This window comes from Pogona vitticeps, chromosome 3 (genome assembly GCF_051106095.1).
Source record: "Pogona vitticeps strain Pit_001003342236 chromosome 3, PviZW2.1, whole genome shotgun sequence".
Taxonomy (NCBI): Eukaryota; Metazoa; Chordata; class Lepidosauria; order Squamata; family Agamidae; genus Pogona; species Pogona vitticeps.
Window position 1 is genome coordinate 60,146,908 of NC_135785.1, and position 22,359 is coordinate 60,169,266.

Genomic DNA, 22,359 nt, shown 5'->3' on the forward strand with positions numbered 1-22,359 from the left:
TCTCTCTCTCTCTCTCACACACACACACACACACACACACACACACACACACACACACACACACACACACACACACACACACACAGAGAGAGAGAGAGAGAGAGAGAGAGAGATGGATATATATGTAACTAAATGTAGAAATAAGTAAAAATAGTTTCATTTCACGGAGCATGTTGTATATGGGCATATAATTCATGTTTCTCTTCTGCACAAAACTGCTGCTTGAAGGAGAGCTAGAGAATAAACTGTTCACAGTTTGGAAACATTTGGGATATACAAAAGGAGCCTGCCAGGAACAACAGGAACAATGTCAAGTGCAAACACTGGTCAATGCAGAAATCTAGGCCTAAATTCTTTAGAACTAGATGGTGTAACACCCACCCACCAAAGTGATTGGTGTCTCGGACTTGTATTAACTACAGTGGTGCCTTGCTTGACATTTTGCACAGCAGGTGGCTATTTTGAAAACCCAACAATCAGCTGTTTTGATCGTCGTTAAGGGAAAAATCGGTTCCCGAAGCAGGGAACCGATCGTCGTTAAATGAAAAAACTGATACAAACATCGTTTTGCGATCGCTATAGCGATCACAAAATACTCATCGTCAAGTGATTTCCTCATCTAACAAGGTAATCGTCAAGCGGGGCACCACTGTATTTGTTTCATTTGAGTTTGCATCTTAAAGTCCTGGTTCCCTTACCACCAGTGTCTTGTGGAACCATCATTAAGAGTAAAGGAATATGTGAGGAGGCACAATGTTTTCCTGGACTGCTGTGTGCTCTTTCTAAATTTTCATTACATGACTTTTCTCCCTATAATTCCAGCATATATTTGATACCTTTCAGGCACCATTTACTTGCAGTCTCAATTAGAGCAGAAAGATGAGCTTAGCGGAAAGAGGCTGGCTCAGGAAGAAGTACAGTGGTGTCTTGACTTACGAACGCCTTTATCTAATGAACATTTTGAGTTACGAACAGCTCCATTTGCAAAATTTTGGTTTGACTTGCAAACAGAGCTTTGACTTATGGATGAAAAAAAGGCAGGGGAAAAGGGCAGGAAATTCAAACCGTTGGTGGTGAAGAGACCGCTTCTTTGTAGCTTTTTGCCCCAACTGTTCAGGAAAGGGATGTGGGTCTTGGCAATGGCTTCAGTTGGGTTTTCCCCCTCTTTCTCTCCCCAGCAGCATAGGAAGAGGGCAAAAGGGATCAAACCAGTCCCCTGGCTCCAGATCACTTTGATCCCTTTCCCCCTCTTCCTATGCTGCTAGGGAGAGAAAGGGGGGAAAGCCTGACTGAAGCCATTGCCCAGACCCACTGCCTTTGCAAAGGCAGTGCATCTGGGGGATCAGTTTGATCCCTTTCCCCCTTGCTCCTTACCGCTCCTCGCTGCCCTCTGCTATTTGAATTTCCCGCCTTCAGCCCATGGAGGGTGGCGAGGAGCGACACAGCCACCCCAGTGAGCAGCGGGAGGCAAGCCGGGAGGCGAGCAGGCAAAGCAATCCGGCCACGGCGGTCACAGCGTCGATGGAAACCTGGGAGGCTGAGGAAGCTTCGGACCGGTAAGATGCTGCTTTTAAAAAAAGTTTTGGGTGGGTGGCTTTTGTTTTGTTGATGGGGGGATTGAGGGTCAATTGGTGATTTATTTATTTTTGCAGTCCCAGCGCAGGACTTGCTCCAATGTTTATTTTGGGATTTTTTTTATTTTTTATTTTTATTTATTTTATTTTTTGCAGTCCAAGTGTGGGACTTGCTCTGTTTATTTTTATTTTTATTTTGGTATTTTTTTAAAATGCTGGAACAGATTAATCCCGTTCCCATGCATTTCAATGAGAAATGGTGCTTTGACTTACAAACGTTTTGACTTACAAACACCATTCCATTACGGATTAAGTTCTTAAGTCAAGGCACCACTGTAATAGGTTGGGCCAAGATTAGTCCATTGATCATCTTGCATGGAAAGGCAACAGTGTTTTGCAAGGAAAGGGACCATGTTGCACTAGTGCCAGTTCTTATTTTGCTTTTGTGTCAGAAAGACCATCCTAAGCCTCTCAGAACACTAATGTAAAATTAAACATAATAGCAGAAGAATGGTAATAACATCTATTTTAAAAAAATATCAGCCATGAGTAGACATGGGGACATTTTTTTTTTTAAAAAATTACAATATTTGTTAAAAATCACTTATGCACTTAATATTCATCTCTTCATATTCATCATTTTCAGAGACCCCAACGAATACAGATGAATATTTTTCCATTTTTAGCGGGTGTGGACAGTGGCGACCAAGGTAGGGAAGTAACTGACAAGGGACAAGCTGTGAGGCTTGTGAGATTCAGCTTTTTTTTTTTTTAAGATAGCCTCAGGCTGTCCAAAAAAACCCTCAATGAACCAACAATCCAATTTGTGGTTCGTCAGTTCATGGGGATGAAATTAATGATTTGTCAATCTTGCTGGATCACAAACGAGGACAAACCGCCATTTTGGCGGTTTGTCCCCATCTCAAGTCATAAGAAATAGATTACTTTAAACTTAATATTCTTGCACAATTCTCTTTTAAACTGTCTGCTAAGTGCATCTGGTTATATCATTTGTTTCATTAGTTGAAAAAGCCAAACTTGTTTATTTACATAAGGACAAAACTGTAACTATACAGCTGCTGAATGTTATGTAGCCAAATACAGTTTTCAAAGCATTTTTAAACAATTGGAATAGTAAATCTGTTTTTAAAACAATGATTCAATTTAAAGCACTGCACTAGTTTAGAATTGAGCAATTCAAGAAATGATGCGCAAGAAAATGAATAACATTTCTGTGCAGGCTTATTCCAAATGCCTTTTTATTTTACTGTTGACTCTCTGACATGCCAAATTAAGTGAATCTGGCATTTGAGATAGTTAACTATTTTCATCTGATTTATAAAATGAACAGTATGATTCTTTACTGACTTGTAAGATACCTAGCCAACCAAGTATTAGCTAGCTTTTGTTAGGAGTAATGGCTCTTGTAAAGCTGTTTGAAACTTGTCCAGCTGGCAGGTCAGCACTGCAAAACAGACATGGCTGATTTTTACAACTAGTATTGGTACCGTAATTCCTTTTTGTATAACATTCTGTGAATGTATACATGGGGAATGCATGTAAATATGTGTTGTATATGTGTGGAACTAGCCATCATACCAAGGCTCATTTGATTGGTAATACTAGCTTAGAGATAATAGCTCTTGGTTTCAGTCATAGAAAATGTCCAATAATCTAGGAAAGTCTCTTGAATAAGTCTGTAATTTGACTTTTCACAAGAATGCAGCAAGGCATGTCAAATTATACAAATGCATGTATGAGTTTGCATTTCCTTGTTAAGATATGAGCTGCTGTAGAGCGCATGGCTATCTATTGTGATAAGGTCTTCATACAGTTTAATGTAATGATAGTCTAGTTTGCTACTTAAGATTGATTGGAGGAGGGCAAATGGCAGTTAAAATATATGATAGAAGCATGTGTACTGTAGTTTGTACTATGTAAGGCCCAAAAGATTTAATGTAGCATGGATGACATATTTTCAGCCTTGCACTATGAATTCTCAGTCTACTTTCATCGGGTTCATTTGGGTTTGCATTTCCGCACTCACCACTATTTAGCAGAACGTTCTGTCTTCATTCTAGATTTTTTTCTCTCTGTCAACCTGGCTTGCTTTGCAGTTGCCCCCTTTTTCATTTATACTGCTATAGACACAATGTGTAAATCCAAACAAGAGACTAGGTCAGTTGACAGAATTCTCCTTGTGCACAAACTGAGTCATAGTTTCTTCTGTATTTAGTGGGAAATATATGTAATAATATATGTAAATGTGCACAAGATGGCTGGACAGTACATCAAAGCTACCAACATGAATTTGACCAAACTCCAGGAGGCAGTGGAAGACAGGAGGGTCTGGCGTGCTCTGGTCCATGGAGTCACAAAGAGTCAGACATGACTTAACAACTAAACAACAACAATATGTAAAAAATAGCTTTTCTGGAAAATGTTCTGTTATGCTTCCTTATCATTCAGCTGACACTCTACAGTTTACAATACAGTTGAAACTGTTGGCTCTTCTCTTAATTTGCAAGGCCAGCTTTTTTATTTTCATCAAATTGCTGGCAAAGTGTCTATCAGAATTTTTTTTGGAAGCTCTCCTGACTCTCCAAGCTGCATGATGTATTAAGAGATATAACAGTATAACAGAAACCTGATAGTGTAGATGGAACCAATACGATGGTATAATCTCTGCACATAAACTATATAGAAAGGGCAGTGAATGTTGCACAGTGTGCAGCCTTGAGTATCAAACAAATAGAACATCAAAAGTGATAAATTCCTTCACAAAATTGCTGTGGATGGCAATAGTAGGATCCTAATTATTTAAGTATTAAGGTCATGTTATCCCCCTCTGTCTTGCCCATATAGGCTAATCTTGATGTGGAGCATGGAATCAGGGAGACATGTAAAAGCAAAAAGGTTGCAGTGATCACTGACTTCACCCTGGGAAAAACTCCTTCATGATTGTGATATCTAACCTGTCAGATGAAATGGAAGCAGATGAGAAGGGCACAAACTGATTTGGACCAAAAATATAAAATGGAACACTAAAATAAATAAGTAAACCAGAAGCTTGGAACTGGCTAAGGCGATGGTTAGACCATTAGTTGACAGAAGTTGAAGAAGTACTGAAAAAGACAAAGGATGCTAAAGAGAAGCTGAATGAATTATTTCTGCCTTCATTACAGAAAATCTAGAACAGATGTATTTTGGAGAGTAAGTGAGATGTACTTACAGAGTTTTAGTGACAAAGTGAAAAAAGTAGTGGAGTATTTTAAGGTTGTGAAGAAATCAAAATTTGTCCAAAGGACAATGAGCATTAAAACACCAAATGCAATGTGTTTTAAGCAGGTATGAAATCATCATCTTAGAACTACAGAGCTGCAAGGGACCCTGTGGATCATCGAACTCAGCCCCTCTGAAAGAATTGAACTCCCAACCTCTAACTACTCAGCCAGAGACCTAATCCACTGATTATGCATATTCAACCAAAAAAACTCAAATTTCAAATGTACACTGATGGAGGATAACCTGAAGGTGAATTATCTTGGGATAAGAACTTGAGGATGTGCTGTGAGAAAGACAAAATCCATATTGTAAATGTTTGGGAAAGAAATAAAAATTTAAATCACTATTATAGAAATCTGTGGTGAAATTATATTTGGTTGTTAACATAATACTGTATTACCAAAACTTATGGTATAGCTGAAGGTCCACTGTAGTGTAGTGGATAGACTTAAGACTCAGGGGACATACATTCAAATTCCTGCTCAGCGATAGAAATTCATTGGGAGTGTGTAAACCATCCTTTAAATTTTTCATGCATCTTGGAAACTCTACCAAGCTTATAATAATCAAGTTGATGGTACATCACATCGTTGAAGAAGGTGCAGAAGATGGCAACCAAAATGACCAAAAAGCTACAACAGTTGCCTATGAGGAAAGGCTGAAATGTTAAGAAAGAATATTACGTTTAAAGGAAGGCAGATTTAGGGAGACAAGATTAAAGGCTATGGACTTGAGTATACTGTATTGAAAACTGATACCCCCCCATATTATTAAAATTTGGAGTTGTTAAATGAATCCAAATGATAGGATATTTAGGTCAAAAGAAATAGTTTCTTTAATAGCATGTAGTTAAACTGGGGGATTCTTCACCAGTAGAGGTAGCAACCCTTCAATTTCAATGGCTTTAAAAAGGAATTAAGAGAGATTAATGGAGGATAAGGCTATCAATGATGTCCATATTACATCTGGTATTAGACACATTATGTGTTATGCCTCTTGGTGCCAGTGATTGGATAACAAAAGTGATAGGGATCTATTGCACTTGTATCCTGTTCATGTAGGAATCCTGATTATCATTTTGGGAACAAAGCGTTGGGCTTGATAGAAATAGGTGTTTGATCTGCTCTAACATGGCTTTTCTTAATTATTCAAGAACCAGGCCTGTCAGTTCTAGCTTGACTCTTGTGAGTGTGGGTATGCATGTGTCACTTTCCCTTTCTTTTGAGATATTCACTCCTCATCCATCTCCAGCATGTAGTCTGACTTTTTGTACCTGTACATGAGTAAAGATGAAGGCTAGGACCTTAGCATGAGTGCAAACAATGAAACTAAGTAGATGTAACTACTGAAGTACCTACCTTGTTGTTTGCTTACAAGGGCATCCAAAGCAGAAATGAACCTTAGGGGATACTGGACACACCTCAGTGCACTGTTTCCTGAAGCATAGCAATTAGAAACTGATGTTCATATTTGTTTGTTGTATGCATATGTTTGCAAAACTGTTTCTGTGTTTGGTTTTCTCATATTCTGGCACAGACATAGTAAACATGTTAGGAAGGAGTATCTGCTAGTCCTGTCCTCCTCCATTAGTTCCACCATCCTTTCCTTGTGAGAGGAAGCAGCTGCAGAAAATAATTTATATTTTGAAAATTTTCACACAGTTGGCAATGATATGAAATACTGGAAAATTCATGGAAAGCAGAAATCCTTTTCTTCAGAATTTTGCCATACACACATGGAACTGTTGATATGTGGGCTAGTACATACCTCTCCTCATATGTTTACTGTACTAATTTGATGTTGGTAATATCTGAATAAACATATGTATGTGTCACACCTAAATGTAATGTGTGGTGGTAAGTGTCTTGGTTCTGTCAACTATGCATTTTTCAAGTATGATTTTTTCGTAATCATGTCTAATCATATCAAATTATAATGACATATTTGCTGTGTATGCTTAGTTTTCTTAGTAGGCCCTTAGCAATTGAAACTTTTCAGGAGATTTATAATCCCTCTTGTTGATTTAGAAGTTGCCATTACAATAGAATGTGTTCATTGTGATAGCTGTTACAAAGGGTGGCAGAGATGAAGACTCTCGAACAGTCCTGTGTCAGACTGCAGTAGATTAAATTCTGCTAAGTACTGTTATGTGCTGAATTAGTTGCTGTTTTATAACTTAGCAGAAAATTGTGCAGTTATATTTCAGTGTCGATTGCATACATTGTTTCCCTGAAAACAAGACAAGGTCTTATATTAATTTTTGCTGAAAAAACACATTAGGGCTTATTTTCAGGGGATGTTTTTTCTCATGTACAACAATCTAAATTTATTCAAATACAGTCATGCAATCTTTTTCTGGTTGCTGCACAATGGTGGAGGTGGGGTTTCACTTAACTGGGGCTTATTTTTGGGGTGGGGCTTATATTACGAGCACCCTGAAAAATCATGCTAGGGCTTATTTTCAGGTTAGGTCTTATTTTAGGGGAAACAGGATAGTAAGATCTTGAATTAACCAGACTTGGGAGAGGGCTTTCATATATGTGGAGTTCCTTTAAAAAAAGGAGTAAAGTAGCACAGATACTGTACATCATGGCTGCTTCTGCAATGAAACAGTTATACAAAGTGTTATTCCTTGTAAGTCAGTGCAGGCAATAGAAAATATCTATTTCATTATTGTTTTGTATTACCCAAAGAGAGTTATTTGCTAGTGTGCAGTACATATTATAGACTGAAGTGTGTAGCACACAAAGAACTGAAACTAGTAACATCTCTAAGATTCTTGATTTGTAGATTATTAGACTCTTTTTCACTAGCAATCTCTATAAAAGGTCATAGGGAAACTTACAGGAGTGGTTTATATATTGTTTCCCTTGTTCTGAACTGAGAAGGCATAGCCTAATTTTTTTTCTAATCCTTACCTAAATCTGGATAATCCCAGTTATGGCTTTCTTACTGTAGAAGCAGATACAGTATTTTAGTTTACCAGAGGAGTGTTCAGTCCAAAATAAAGAAAAACATGCCTTCTTACAGACACTAGGTCATAGGTCAGGGAACAGGGGTAAATTACCCCAAATGGGGTAAAAGTGAAAATCCTGGGGGTAATGAGCAGGGTGCTACCCTCCTCCCTCCCACCCAACCCCACCCTCTGCAGCCAAACCTCAAATTGTAAGCCACCTCTCCCTGTTACTTCCTTGGTTGCAACAGGGCACTTGTAAATACTCCATTAGTTCAGAGGTCGGAGATAAGCCTGCTTGATTGGTTACAGCTGTGGATTAGCCCCAGGCAATCAATCAATCAATCCTGGTCTTCTGAATGACTGCTTCCTCTGGAAATGACTGTAAAGAAGCAGGAGGAGGGAAAGGATCAAGGAGCAAGCAAGGGAAGGAGGGAAGAAAGGTGTGAGAAACCGAGGACTTCATCAAGCTTATTTAAATGTATATAGGGAAATGGAGGGAGGGAGGAAATGGAGGGAGGGTGGGTGGATTTATGTGTGTGTGTATGGGAGGGAGGGAGGGAGAGAGAGAGTGAGTGAGTGAGAGAGAGAGACTGACTCAAAACTATGAAAAAGAACAGGCAAAAAAAAGAGAAACCTTTAATTAAGGTGGGGGGAAAGGGTGGCTTTTTAAGGTGCTGTCTAGGTTTATCATTGCTTCCCTCCCAAGAAGCAGGCATCTTTGAATTTCATGGCTGCTGTCACCCTCTGCAGTGATCATGGAGCCCAAGAAAGGGTAATTGCTTAGATACTATCTTTTTAAAAAAGGAACATCAGAGTGGATTTAAATAGATCTTTAAAAAGTCTTTGATTTTTATCCATCTTGAGTAACATGCTTTGCTGATGGAAGTGATCCCTGTAAGAAATTAATCTATAGAATAAAGCATTTTTCCTGTTCTTTCAGAGTTATTTTAATTTTCTGCTCAACATCAGAGATTCTTTATTCAGACAAGTAAGCCATTTATTTCTAGGAGTAATATCTAAAAGGTAGACTGTAGCTCAGACAGTAGACGTAAGTGTTATTGAATCAGGCTCATCCCTGGTGGGGTCTGTCATTTTTTAAATGGCTAAAGTGGATTAGCATTTTCTTCTTTCCCTTTTGTTTATTTTAAAAGAGAGTGATTTGATGTGATTTGGATTTTTCCCTCTCCCATGAAAATGCTGTCTTGACATGACAAGTTGAAAATTTTGACAGTTGCCTCACTAGAAGGGTTGCATAACATGTCCTATTGATGTATTTCACAGAGGTTGTAAGCAATCTCTGTTTTTAGTTTTTAAAATGTGAAGCTGTGTATAGGGGTTATGAGATGAGATTTGTTTACAGTGTGCTAAACATGGTAAAGAATCACACCATCTCTTACATACTGCTTTGAACCCACCTAGAGTGCCTTGACTGACAGTAGTGAGCTCTACTAACCTCTGGAATGATAGAGTAAACACTGAGGCATGCTTTCATTTTTTTTTTTTTTACTTCTGCAGAAAGAGAGAAGCATTCTCTTTTAGTTCTAGAGATCTCTGTCCTGTTCATAGATCCATCCTCACTCATCAGCAGTCCTTTTTAACTGTCTGTGTATTCAGTACCTGAGCATCAACTTAGACAAAACAAGCAGCTTTCCATTTAGAAACTGCTAGCACATTACTGTTCTAGTGACAGGATAGCCCAGAGCTTTCTGCCTGAACAATTAGATTTGCAAATGAAGCTCATATTTAACTCCCATTGACCATTTGCAAAACAAGAAAAGCCACTTTGGAAGATGTGAGAAGCAAGAAAGGTTTGTGGTATGACATACACATGTTTTTCAGCACTTAATTCTTACTTCCAGTGTCATATTAAGTGTTGCCTATATTGAGATTAAAAATGATGGCAGTATCAAGGGTGAATTATGAAGATCCCAGTTCTAGTTTCACTTCTCTATGGATTTACTAGATGTACCTGAGCAAGTCATTTTTTAATTCCAAACTCCTCCATTTCTCTCTTTCCTGCTTAATGTGGGATAACAGTATGGACAAGTCTTAGAATTTTTGCAAGGATAATACACATGACACTTTGTAAATACTGTATTTAAAAGTGCTTCAACATAAATTGCTAATGATCAACTTGCTAAACGCTACTAACAGTTTAAAGATATGCATTTTGCTCTTTAACTGTTACACAAATCTTCTGAATTGTTGCTAATCAGTTAAACATTTTCCTTTTATATCTAAACATAGATTTCTGTATGCAGTCAAATTATGAAATATAAATCCATAATATCTCCTGCGTTGTAAGTGCAGAATTTTGAAGTAAACGTTAGCATACAGTTGGACATTATGAAACTTTTGCTTGAGCTGTTGATCTCTCCTTTCTGCCATTTACTGGAAATGGAATGTTATCACCAGCATTGGCAGACTGCTTTGAAATGTGTGAACAAATAAGATTCACCACACCCACATGATGTTAGCATTGCAGTTAGAGTGCATATAAAAAAGTAGTATAGTAGAAAAATTTGAAGTCAGATTTGCAATGCAGTTAGTCTGAAGTTGAAGTAACTATCCCCCCCTCCTCTCTCTCTCTCTCTCTCTCTCTCTCTCTCTCTCTCTCTCTGTGTGTGTTTTTAAGCTTTATTGCATCCATTGTTCAGGCTGCATTTCAATTGAAATGAACTTTTATTTTAGAGCAGTTAAGGGGTCTAAAGTTTTGGTGCCTTCATTAAAAAGGTGTTGCATTCAAATACATATCAATTATATATTCCCTCATGTTAAGCAGCATACTGGTAGAATACTAGAATTTGGGGGTGAGAGTGGGGGAACATCAACGTCCTCAATTCAATAGTTGCTACTTATACCTTCCTTTCTGGTAAAATTATCATTAGGGATTGAATTTCCAGACTTCTAGCACTTTCAATCCAAATAGTTGCCCGAAATTCCCAAGGTGGACTTCTGTGTCTGGGAGAGTAAAGGAAGAAGGCAAAAGAGATATTTTTCTCCCTCTGTTGTCTGTTTCATTCCATGTGCTTGGATGGAAGAAGAAAGGATTTCCCCCTCTGTTCCACTTGTTGGCAGTTGCCCAAGTACACAATGGGGAGCACAGTGTCTCTGTCCATTAAATTCCATAGGGGGAAGCTGTCACACCCCTTTTGCCGGATACTGAAGTCAAGCCTTCCTTTGTCTTGTCACCTAACTGTTGAGGTAATTAATGGTCTGTTTAAATCACCACTGCAATAAATGTATTTTCTTTAATACCTGAAAATAAGACAGGGTCTTATATTAATTTTTGCGCCAAAAAAAATTAGGGATTATTTTCAGGGGATGAATTTTTTTCCCATGTACGACAATCTACATTTATTCAAACACAGTTATGTCATCTTCTTCTGGTTGCTGCACAGCGGTGGAGGATGGGCTTTCACTTAACTAGGTCTTATTTTGGGGGTAGGGCTTATATTATGAGCATCCTAAAATCATTCTAGGGCTTATTTCAGGTTAGGTCTTATTTTCAGGAAAACAGGGTAGCTTCAAAATATCATGACTAAAAAGTTCATACACTGACATGATGGTTGCCAAGCTGCGCCCCCCCCCCCCAATTTAAAACAGACCTTAACCATTTTAACTTAACAGAATGGACATGAACAATAACTGGATTATACAACTGAATATTCCATTCTTGCAAAAACCCCTCTCCCTGCTAACATTCTGCAAGTTCAACTTAACAAAACTCTCTGCAGGCAATGATAACTCCTCACAGTTCATCAGCTCACCTAGATAAATAGAACTTAAATGAACATTCTTTTAAGTCTTTCAAAGGCTCTAATAAACTGGACATATTTTGAGGGAAAACTTCCTTTCCTTTAAATACAGTAAATGAAGGCATATATTCACAATGCCCAATAAAATACAATCATTTGTATGTGATGCTAGCACCAAATGCAGCAACAACAAAGATTGTAGCCTCTATTATAGGAATACCACTGACACAATGGAGGAGGTGAGCAGTAAGTGAGTTCATTTATGCAAGGAAATTTTCTGTTCCATGTGAAACAGAGGTGAGGAACTAGCAACCCTCCAGATTCAATTGAACTACAACTCCCATCATGCCCACCTTTGGCTATGCTGACTGGGCTTTATGGGAAATGGAGTCAAATAACCCACACTGAGGGCCACATTTTTCACAGCCTTTATTTCAAATAGGTGTTGGATCAAGCCAAATGAATAATAATAATAATAATAATAATAATAATAATAATAATAATAATAATAATAATAATAATAATAATAATAATAATAATAATAATAATAATAATAATAATAATAATAAATTTATTGTCATTGTAAGTATATACACAGTATACCCATACAACGAAATTCACAGACACCCAGAGACCAGACCAGACACATGCACACACATAAAATTCCCCAAACACTCCTCACCCACTAAAAGTCCCCCACTAAAAATACAAACATCTACACCGCAGGCTGTATGGCTCTCCAATGCACACTGTGACATGAAATTTTGCTGCTAGTTTTGAGAAGAAGCTGCTTTTCACAATAAATTTAAACATATACCAAAAGCACATCAGAAAATATTACAATTGCTAGAAAAGTCCATGAAATGGAATATGCCAGTCTTTTCCAAAGTGTGCACTGTGATGCTTGGATGCACCCCCAAGCCTCATGAGGCCACTATGGGAAAGGGAAGGGCAGTCTCTAACCCCTTCCCAGCTGCAGCTCCTCCACAGTGCCTGACAGTTCTGATCCTGGCCACCTCCCCGCACTGTGTTGCTCTCACCTTGGCTGGGGTTGCTCGTGCTGGTGCTACACTGGCTGCTCACTTCTGGGGGAGATGGGCTGTCTCACAGCTGCCTACAAAGCTGCCTGTCTCTGACCCCCTGGAAAGCAGGGCTGGTGGGAGGAAGGCACCACACACACACACACACACACACACACACACACACACACACACACACACACACACACACACACACACACACACACACACACACACACACACACACACACACACACACACACACACACACACACACACACACACACACACACACACACACACACACACACACCACCCCCCCACCCCACCCCCCCACAAACACTGTTGCCGTCCTCACAACAGGTGGCTCAGGCCAGCTCCACACCCCTCCACCTGCCTTCCACATCAGGCAAAGGGGCCAAGCTACCAAGAGTGGAGATGGGTAGGGGTGAAAGCCGTCCTTTCGGGCTCTGCCTCCTTGCAGGGTGCCATTGCCCACCTGCCTGAGACTGAAGGCCCAAGTGAGCGGACTGGGAGCCAAACCGGGGGAAGAGTATGAACCATACACAAGGAAAGGGCACCCCATGTCTAGGATTGGGGAGGAAAAGGAGCTATGAGTTGAAAAAGTTTGGGAACCACTTGTATATGGAAATAATGGCCAGAATAATTATAGGCATAAACCCCGGCCCGGGGTTCAGTTAAAGGTATCTGGCTCAAGGGTGACTCAGTCATCTATCCTTCCAAGGTCAGTAAAATACTGTAAGTACCCAGCTCATGGAGGGGCAATGTGTAGCCAGCATAATTAATTTGTAAACCACCTAGAGAGTGCTTTAAGTGTTATGGGACAGTATATAAGTAGCACGTTTTGCTTTTTTAGGCATATAAGAGGATGATGTGGTGCGGAACTGGTAGAAGGCAGGTAAGTTTGGGACCATCTTTTCCTAAGCAAAACCACTGATATGGGCCTCATATCCATACTGCTGCTTAAAGCACAGTTAGTGATGGTAACTGAGACATCATTTTTATGCTAGATTTGCTATGTGGAATCCCCTGATTCAAGAGACTGCATCACTGTTATTTCTATTTTGTGTTCTCCTGACATTTCAAAACACTTTTAAACTTGTAGTTCTGTTGTTTAATTTTGTATTGGTAACTGTATTCTCCTCCCTTTTTTGGCAGTCTTCTGAATGGCAGAACTATGGTTTTTAAACTCTTTCCCTGGATTTTTACATTTTTTTCATGTTATAGGCTATTCCTTGAGAGGGATAAACTACTCCTTGAGAGGGGTATTCTAGGATATAATTTTCTTACAAAAATAAAAATGTCTTTTTGCAGTCCATAAAGCTTTCATGGATTGCTGACAACTTTTGAATGACACTAGAGAAAATATTTTATTAAATTCCCCTAGACCAGTGGTTGAGACTGATGAGATTCTTAAGTGTAAGGGCAGTAAAATGCCTACAAAATTTGCAGGACTGAACCAAATGGACTTTCCCTAGGCAAAATAAGCAGGTATCATGCTTGTCGGACGGAGGAATTTTCTTGCCCCATATAACACACATTTTCATTTAAGGCAGAGAGGCCAAAAACACCAGTAAAGGATGACAGCAGAGCCATGGGGGGAGTGTGAGGTAACCTCCCCCTCTTTTAGGTAGAGAAGAGAGAAGGAAGGATAAGGGAAAAAAAGGAAAAGAAAGCAGAAGACTTGTGGTAAGAAGGAAAGCAAGAGAAGCGAGGCTCCAGAGCAGTCCTTCAAATGCTGTTGCAGTGGCGGACAAAAAAGAATTTAGGAAAGTGGTGCCCCACTTGTGTGGTATAGGCTGAGGCACTTTCATTTTTGAGGCTCTGAAACTTTCCAAAGCAGTGTTGCGCAAGCACGCACACCCATTCTGTATGCATACATGGACACCACAAAAAATAATGAAACATGAGGTTTCTAAATCATGTTCTTCCCTTGCAGAAAGCAATCCATTCCAAGGATTAGACTGGTGCTGGCCATAAATAAGATTATCCTTTGCATGGGTAGACTATATGGTTCATGGGTCTCCCCTACAAAGAAGAGGGGAAATCTAGCATACAGAGTGGCTGTAATAGCTGGCAATAAGAAATATTGTAATATCGCCAAGAAAACATATAGAGGCACATTGTTCTTTATCTTAATGGGTGGGCAAGGAGAGACTCACAAATAAAGCAAAGCATTAAAGCAGTGGTCCCCAACCTTTTCTCAACTGCGGACCAGTTGGGTGTGTGTTTAGAAGGATTCTTGTCAGTGGTTTTGCCATGTTTACATTCTAGAGATCAACAGAATCACCTGCCAAGGTGATAGGGAACTCTCAAAGAGCTATCAGGAAACCATTGAGATCCATCGGCCTTTTGGGATGGACCATCTTAGTCCATCCGTCATTTCTGCGAAGGCTCTTGAGTTCTCATGCATCTGAACACCACCACATAATGGTCTGTCCATGACAACCAAACTGCAGAGAGTTCCTCCACACCCAGATCACCAGCATCTAATCCGGTAAAGAAAACCAGGTCTGAAGTGTGCCCTGCAGCATGAGTGTGGGCAGATCATAATTGACCAGATAGGCGGGATATAAATAAAATGAATGAATAAATAAATAGTACCATTTGGGATAGGCTTATGGTTGGCATGGAAGTCACACAGTCCTGAGATACAGGAGTCGTGTCTCAGAGCTACCTCAGCATGGATCTTGAAGTCTCCCTAACAACGAGAATGGTCTCTCTAGCAGTTCTCAATGCCCATCTGGGTTTCTATGGGAGAATATGTTTCAGATAGTCTGGACCTTAGACTTGTAAGTATTTTGAGTTGTGCCTAGAAACAACTGGATAGCCAGTGAAACAGCTGTAGAAAGGTAGCTGTAAGTGGTATCTTACACTTACTTCGGTCTGTTGAAATGTTCAGCATATCATCTGGTCCAGAGTTGATGCCTGAGTTTCCAGTGCTGAGGCCTGAAAATGAGTATACTTGGTCCTTTTCCTCATTAGGTTGAACAGGGACCTATTGAGAGGTTACATCCAGGAAGTGGCAGAGTGCTCATTGGTGCAAGTTACTATGATGACTTCTAAAGAAATTTGTCCTGAGCAAAGAAGGTTTTAATAGTCTTTGTTCTGTTCCTAATGCTTTTGTTATTGGGCAAAGTGCTTGGCTGGATGGCTGAGGCAGTTACTAGATTGTATGCTATCATCATATGATGCCAGACCTACTGACTCTGAATCCATTTCCAGGTACTGTTTTTGACTTTTACTATCCTTCACACATGAAGACACAGGGACTTGAAGAACTGTCAGTCTGAATGTGTAGATTGCATATATTAAAGTCTTCAGCAGGATTTGGGTGGCTTCCAGCAGGAAAACAATGACAACACAATTGTGACAAGCTCTCCCCAGAGAGGCTTGTCTGGCACCTACGTTAGATGCTTTCTTAACCCCTAGAGGCTACAGCTCTCAGGATGGCCCAGCTAGCAAGTTTGATATATATATGTTTGTATATATGTTTGGTTTCTGGCAAATACACTTGACATGGAATGAGTGAGTCTTTTAAAATTAAAGATTTTCTTACAGTTAAAAGTAGCTATAACAGACAGAGTAACAGGATTTGCAGTAGCTGTCCAAAGATTGTAAAGAGTTGTATTGTTAATTGAAAGAACTGAATTTCTCAAAATTGTGTATATTTTAACTTGTTTTTACTGTTTTTTAACCTAGTATCCTATGACTGTATGAATTTGTATTGTTTTATTAGTATTATGTTTTAACCTAATACTCTGCAGGTGTACACAATTCTATTTCTGTTTGTAATACTGGTTCTGCTTGATTGACCAAAGAAATTAAGTCAACAATATATACAGGGTTTTGTGTGTGTTTTTAAACAGTTTGAATCAGCTCCCTTTTAAACTATACCTTTAGTTCTACTTCCCTGAAAGCTGCCAGGTTCTTTTCATTAGATTTCAAATAATATAATGATATGATTACAATATATAATCATTTATGAAAGTTTAAACTAAGGCAGATGAAGACTAATGTAAACTAATTTTAAAATCTGTTACGTAATCCATCTACAGTGGTGCCTTACTTAGCGATCGCTCCGTTGAGTGACGAAATCGCTTAGCGACTGAGTTTAAGCAATCGCAAAAGCGATTGCTTAGCGATGGTCCCTATGGGGAAAATTCGCTTTGCGATGATTGCAGGGAAGTGTTCATTGCAAAGCCCCCATTTTCGGCCAGCTGATCGGCGGTTTCAAAATGGCCCCCCGCTGTGTGTCTTTGCTTTAGAGGCACCAAAAATGGCCGTCCCTATGGAGGATCTTCGCTTTAAGGTTAGTGTAGAAGCCTATGGGAATGCATTAATGGTGTTTTAATGCATTTCTATGGGCATTTTAATTCCGTTTAGCGATGAAATCGCTTAGCAACATTTTTTCCTGCACGGATTAACGTCGCTAAGCAAGGCACCACTGTATAATCTCAATAATTTGTCTGTCCAGCTACCAATATCTTAGCCCTTGATCAGGCTGGAAAGAGATACATTTTTCCCACACTGTGATTTTAAGGAAACTACTTGGAGCATGTTTAGGATAGCTGGAAACTTATATGCTGATTCAGGGGAAATGATGGAAGTAAGTTGTTTTCAGTTGAGATCAGTGACATGTCTTCTGACTACACAGGCATAGTAGTGCTCTCTCTCTTGAGAGAGAGAAAAACCAATGAGTTGCTTTTTGTGATTCATTTTTGCTGTTCTTCAGGTTTAAATATAATGTATTCTTCTTTTGCATTAGGATAGGACAGATGAGCAAGTGGATAGTAGTTAAGATCACTTTGGAATAATCTTAAATTAGACCTTGAGATTCAAAAGTATGCATGGCCATAAAATTCCATGCTTATGTGTCTCTAGTATCTTGATGACTTAGGACAGAATCAGGCATGTCTGCTGTTCAATCTTACTGTGCTTATATTCTTGCCAGGATGAATATGAAGCAATCACCCAACAGCCCTTGGTCCTCTAACAGTGGCAGGACTATTCTTCCATTCACTCTACTTAGATATTTTGTATAATTATTCTGTATCTTTTTGGATACTGTATGCTTAAGCCATTGGCAATGGAAAAAATTGTGTTATTGGCAATTGTTTCCAGTGAAACAACTTTCCATGCAATGTTTGCATTCCTGTAGTCTGTGGTATAAGAAAACATAATGTAATAAAAATTTCCAGTAATTTCTAGAAAGATCCTTTTCCAACTTAGAAACCCTTTAATGGTTTCTCATGCATTACCATGCAACCTCACATTTCCTGTTGACATTTGCTGGTTTGTGTTATTATAACACATTCCGTAGAAGGAATGGAGTAGCCCTCATAGTCAACAAAAGAGTGGGAAAAGCCGTAATGGGATATAATCTCAAAAATGACAGAATGATGTCAATACGTATCCAAGGCAGACCTTTCAACATCACAATAATCCAAGTTTATGCACCAACCTCCATTGCCGAGGAGACTGAAATTGAACAATTTTACGATGATTTACAACACCTTCTAGAACTGACACCGAAGAAGGATGTTCTTCTCATTCTGGGGGACTGGAATGCTAAGGTAGGGAGTCAAGAGATAAAAGGAACAACAGGGAAGTTTGGCCTTGGAGCAGGGCAAAGGCTAATAGAGTTTTGTCAAGAGAACAAGCTGGTCATCACAAACACCCTTTTCCAACAACACAAGAGGCGACTCTACACATGGAAATCACCAGATGGGCAATATCGAAGATGGAGAAGCTCTATACAGTCAGCAAAAACAAGACCTGGAGCTGATTGTGGCTCTGATCATCAGCTTCTCATAGCAAAATTCAAACTTAAACTGAAGAGAGTAGGAAAAACCACTGGGCCACTCAGGTATAATCTAAACCAAATCCCTTACGAATACACAGTAGAAGTGAAGAACAGATTTAAGGAACTCGATTTGGTGGACAGAGTGCCTGAAGAACTTTGGATAGAGGCTCGTAACATTGTACAGGAGGCAGCAACAAAAACCATCCCAAAGAAAAGGAAATGCAAGAAAGCAAAGTGGCTGTCCAACGAGGCCTTACAAATAGCAGAAAAGAGAAGGGAAACAAAATGCAGGGGAGATAGGGAAAGTTACAGAAAATTGAATGCAGACTTCCAAAGAATAGCAAGGAGAGACAAGAGGGCCTTCTTAAATGAACAATGCAAAGAAATAGAGGAAAATAACAGAAAAGGAAAAACCAGAGATCTGTTCAGGAAAATTGGAGATATTAGAGGAAAATTTTGTGCAAAGATGGACATGATAAAAGACAAAAATGGAAGGGACCTCACAAAAGCAGAAGACATCAAGAAGAGGTGGCAAGAATACACAGAGGAATTATATCAGAAAGTTTTGGATATCCCGGACAACCCAGACAATATAGTTGCTGACCTAGAGCCAGACATCCTGGAGAGTGAGGTCAAGTGGGCCTTAGAAAGCCTGGCTAACAACAAGGCCAGTGGAGGTGATGGCATTCCAGTTGAACTATTTAAAATCTTAAAGGATGATGCTGTTAAGGTGCTACATTCAATATGCCAACAAGTTTGGAAAACTCAACAGTGTCCAGAGGACTGGAAAAGATCAGTCTACATCCCGATACCAAAGAAGGGCAGTGCCAAAGAATGCTCCAACTACCGGACAATTGCACTCATCTCACACGCCAGCAAGGTTATGCTCAAAATCATACAAGATAGGCTTCAGCAGTATGTGGACCGAGAACTCCCAGAAGTACAAGCGGGATTCCGAAGGGGCAGAGGAACTCGAGACCAAATTGCCAACATGCGCTGGATTATGGAGAAAGCCAGAGAGTTCCAGAAAAACATCTACTTCTGCTTCATTGACTATGCAAAAGCCTTTGACTGTGTGGACCACAGCAAACTATGGCAAGTTCTTAAAGAAATGGGAGTGCCTGACCACCTTATCCATCTCTTGAGAAACCTATATGTGGGACAGGAAGCAACAGTTAGAACTGGATATGGAACAACGGATTGGTTGAAAATTGGGAAAGGAGTACGACAAGGCTGTATATTGTCACCCTGCTTATTTAACTTATATGCAGAATACATCATGCGGAAGGCTGGACTGGAGGAATCCCAAGCTGGAATTAAGATTGCAGGAAGAAATATCAACAACCTCCGATATGCAGACGATACCACTCTGATGGCGGAAAGTGAGGAGGAACTAAAGAACCTTGTAATGAGGGTGAAAGACGAGAGTGCAAAAAATGGTCTGAAACTCAACATCAAAAAAACTAAGATCATGGCCAGTGGTCCCATCACCTCCTGGGAAATAGAAGGGGAAGATATGGAGGCAGTGACAGATTTTACTTTCTTGGACTCCATGATCACTGCAGATGGAGACAGCAGCCACGAAATTAAAAGACGCCTGCTTCTTGGGAGGAAAGCGATGACAAACCTTGACAGCATCTTAAAAAGCAGAGACATCACCTTGCCAACAAAAGTCCGAATTGTCAAAGCTATGGTTTTTCCTGTTGTGATGTATGGAAATGAGAGCTTTACCATAAAGAAAGCTGACCGCCGAAGAATTGATGCCTTTGAATTGTGGTGCTGGAGGAGACTCTTGAGAGTTCCCTGGACTGCAAAGAGAACAAACCTATCAATTCTAAAGGAAATCAACCCCGAGTGCTCATTGGAAGGACAGATCCTGAAGCTGAGGCTCCAGTACTTTGGCCATCTCATGAGAAGAGAAGACTCCTTGGAAAAGACTTTGATGTTGGGAAAGTGTGAAGGCAAGAGGAGAAGGGGACGACCGAGGATGAGATGGTTGGACAGTGTCATCGAAGCAACCAACATGAATTTGACACAACTCCGGGAGGCGGTGGAAGATAGGAGGGCCTGGCGTGCTCTGGTCCATGGGGTCACGAAGAGTCGGACATGACTAAACGACTGAACAAGTTATTATAACATAAGTTTAGGACTTGTACTAGAGGTACTTCCTGTAAGTATTCTAATAGTTGTGAGAGGATTCCCCCCCTCTCACGCAAGACAATATCTGTCTATGCATGTATACCAAGAAGTATACCCTGTATACACTGTATACACTGTTGATTTCAGTGGGGTTTACTTTCAGGAGAATGTATATAGGATTGCAATAGTTAGGTAAAAGCTGTGAACAATATGAACAGAGAGATTGTGATAGCATATGCGAAATTGCTGTATAATATGTTACCTGTGTGTGCTAGGGACTTTGGCACATAGTTCATAATATGACGTACTTTGTTGGCAGCTTTTATTAATTTATCACTTTTAGAGAATTGAAACTTGCTGATAAGTAACTACAGCAAAAGGTTATGCGAAATTCAGACTAAGGTATATGAAATATGCCTATCTCCAGAAATGTGGTAGCTAGTTAAAGTACATTGCACAGAGAGTAAATATAGGAAGGTATTCATTTTGAAGGGGAAAATGCTAAATCAAGGAGATTGTTTTAAATTTTCTTGCAATAATTTCAGTAGTCTTAGATTTATCCACTCACACACTTTATGTTTCAATTTAAATGTGCTATTATTGTTCTCATACATTAGATACGATGTATATAATGCTCTTAGATATTAACTCTTATGTTAACCTAGCTTTTCAGAATGAATGGGAAATATTTTTGCAAATATTTTTACCAGATGATTCTGAATAATAAAGAGAAATAGATTGTCATAAATATTTTTAAAAAGTAAATTAAAAGGTATAAATTGAAATTGGTATTAAAACTTTGTTGAAAATACAATGTTGTCATCCCTGTGTTATTAGCTTGCACATATTTTAGAAATGTAAGAAAATCAAAAATTTTAGTATGTGGTATTATATATTAGATTTTATATCCTACATGTCTCCTTAAAATGAGACTAAAAGATAGTATATTTTAAATAAACTCTGTGGTATAAACCTTGATGAATCCTAGTGAGATACAGTCATGGCCCAAAATATTGGCATCCTTGCAATTCTGTCAGAAAATGCAACCCTTCTCTCAGAAAATTGTTGCAGTTGCAAATGTTTTTGGTCCTCACATGTTCATTTCTTTGGTTTGTATTGGAACAACACAAAAACAGAGAAGAGAAGTCAAATCTGATACAGTCCCACACAGAAACCCCAAAATGCACTGGCCAAAATTGCATTTTGCTTTACATATTGCATTATTGGATACTTCTTATTTCTTTTGTTTAGTGCTCATTTAATGTATCTTTTAGCCCAATACTTAAATTGTACTAATACAGAAATATAAGAAATTGTATACAATATTTTGATAAAACTGATTTACTTCAGATTCAGAAAGATACAAAAATATGGTGGAATTCCATTGTTTGTTATTACTGTTGCTATTGTTTTTGTTATCATCATCATCAAAATTATTCGTGTCACATTTCTCCCCATAGGAGGCAGCTCACAATGGATAAAATAAGAAATTTAAAAACACTGTATAATTATCACATTTTAAAAAACAATTATACATTATGATTTTGAAAGTCAAGTATAAAATCAATTAGTAACATTTTAAAAACCAGCACTCCTGAGATAACGTACTGCGTAAAGGTCTGCCTGATGAGTAAGGTGTTTGCCTGACAATGGAAGGACAAGACAGAGGGGTGAACCTGACTTCTTGGGGCAGTGCATTCCAAAGCCTTGGAGCAGCCACTGAGAAGGCCCTGTCTTGTGTTCTTGCCAAGTGAGCTTGGGAAGGTGGTGGACCCAAGGAAAGGGTGCCCCCAGAAGAACC

At 39.2% G+C, this 22,359-nt stretch overlaps 1 protein-coding gene across 25 annotated transcripts in view; it reads left to right on the forward strand.

The window, feature by feature from the left end:
• The window catches only part of ADD3 (adducin 3), a 125,224-nt gene that overhangs the window by 29,628 nt on the left and 73,237 nt on the right, over window positions 1-22,359 (forward strand). For 3 of the 25 annotated variants that reach the window (XM_078389496.1, XM_020779808.3, XM_078389501.1), the window contains exon 1: window positions 13,475-13,511. The exons of the other annotated variants lie outside the window; for them this stretch is intronic. The gene's annotated coding sequence lies outside the window, so the exon portion shown is untranslated. Of the gene's footprint in view, window positions 1-13,474; window positions 13,512-22,359 lie in introns of those variants that run through there. 25 annotated transcript variants of the gene reach the window in all.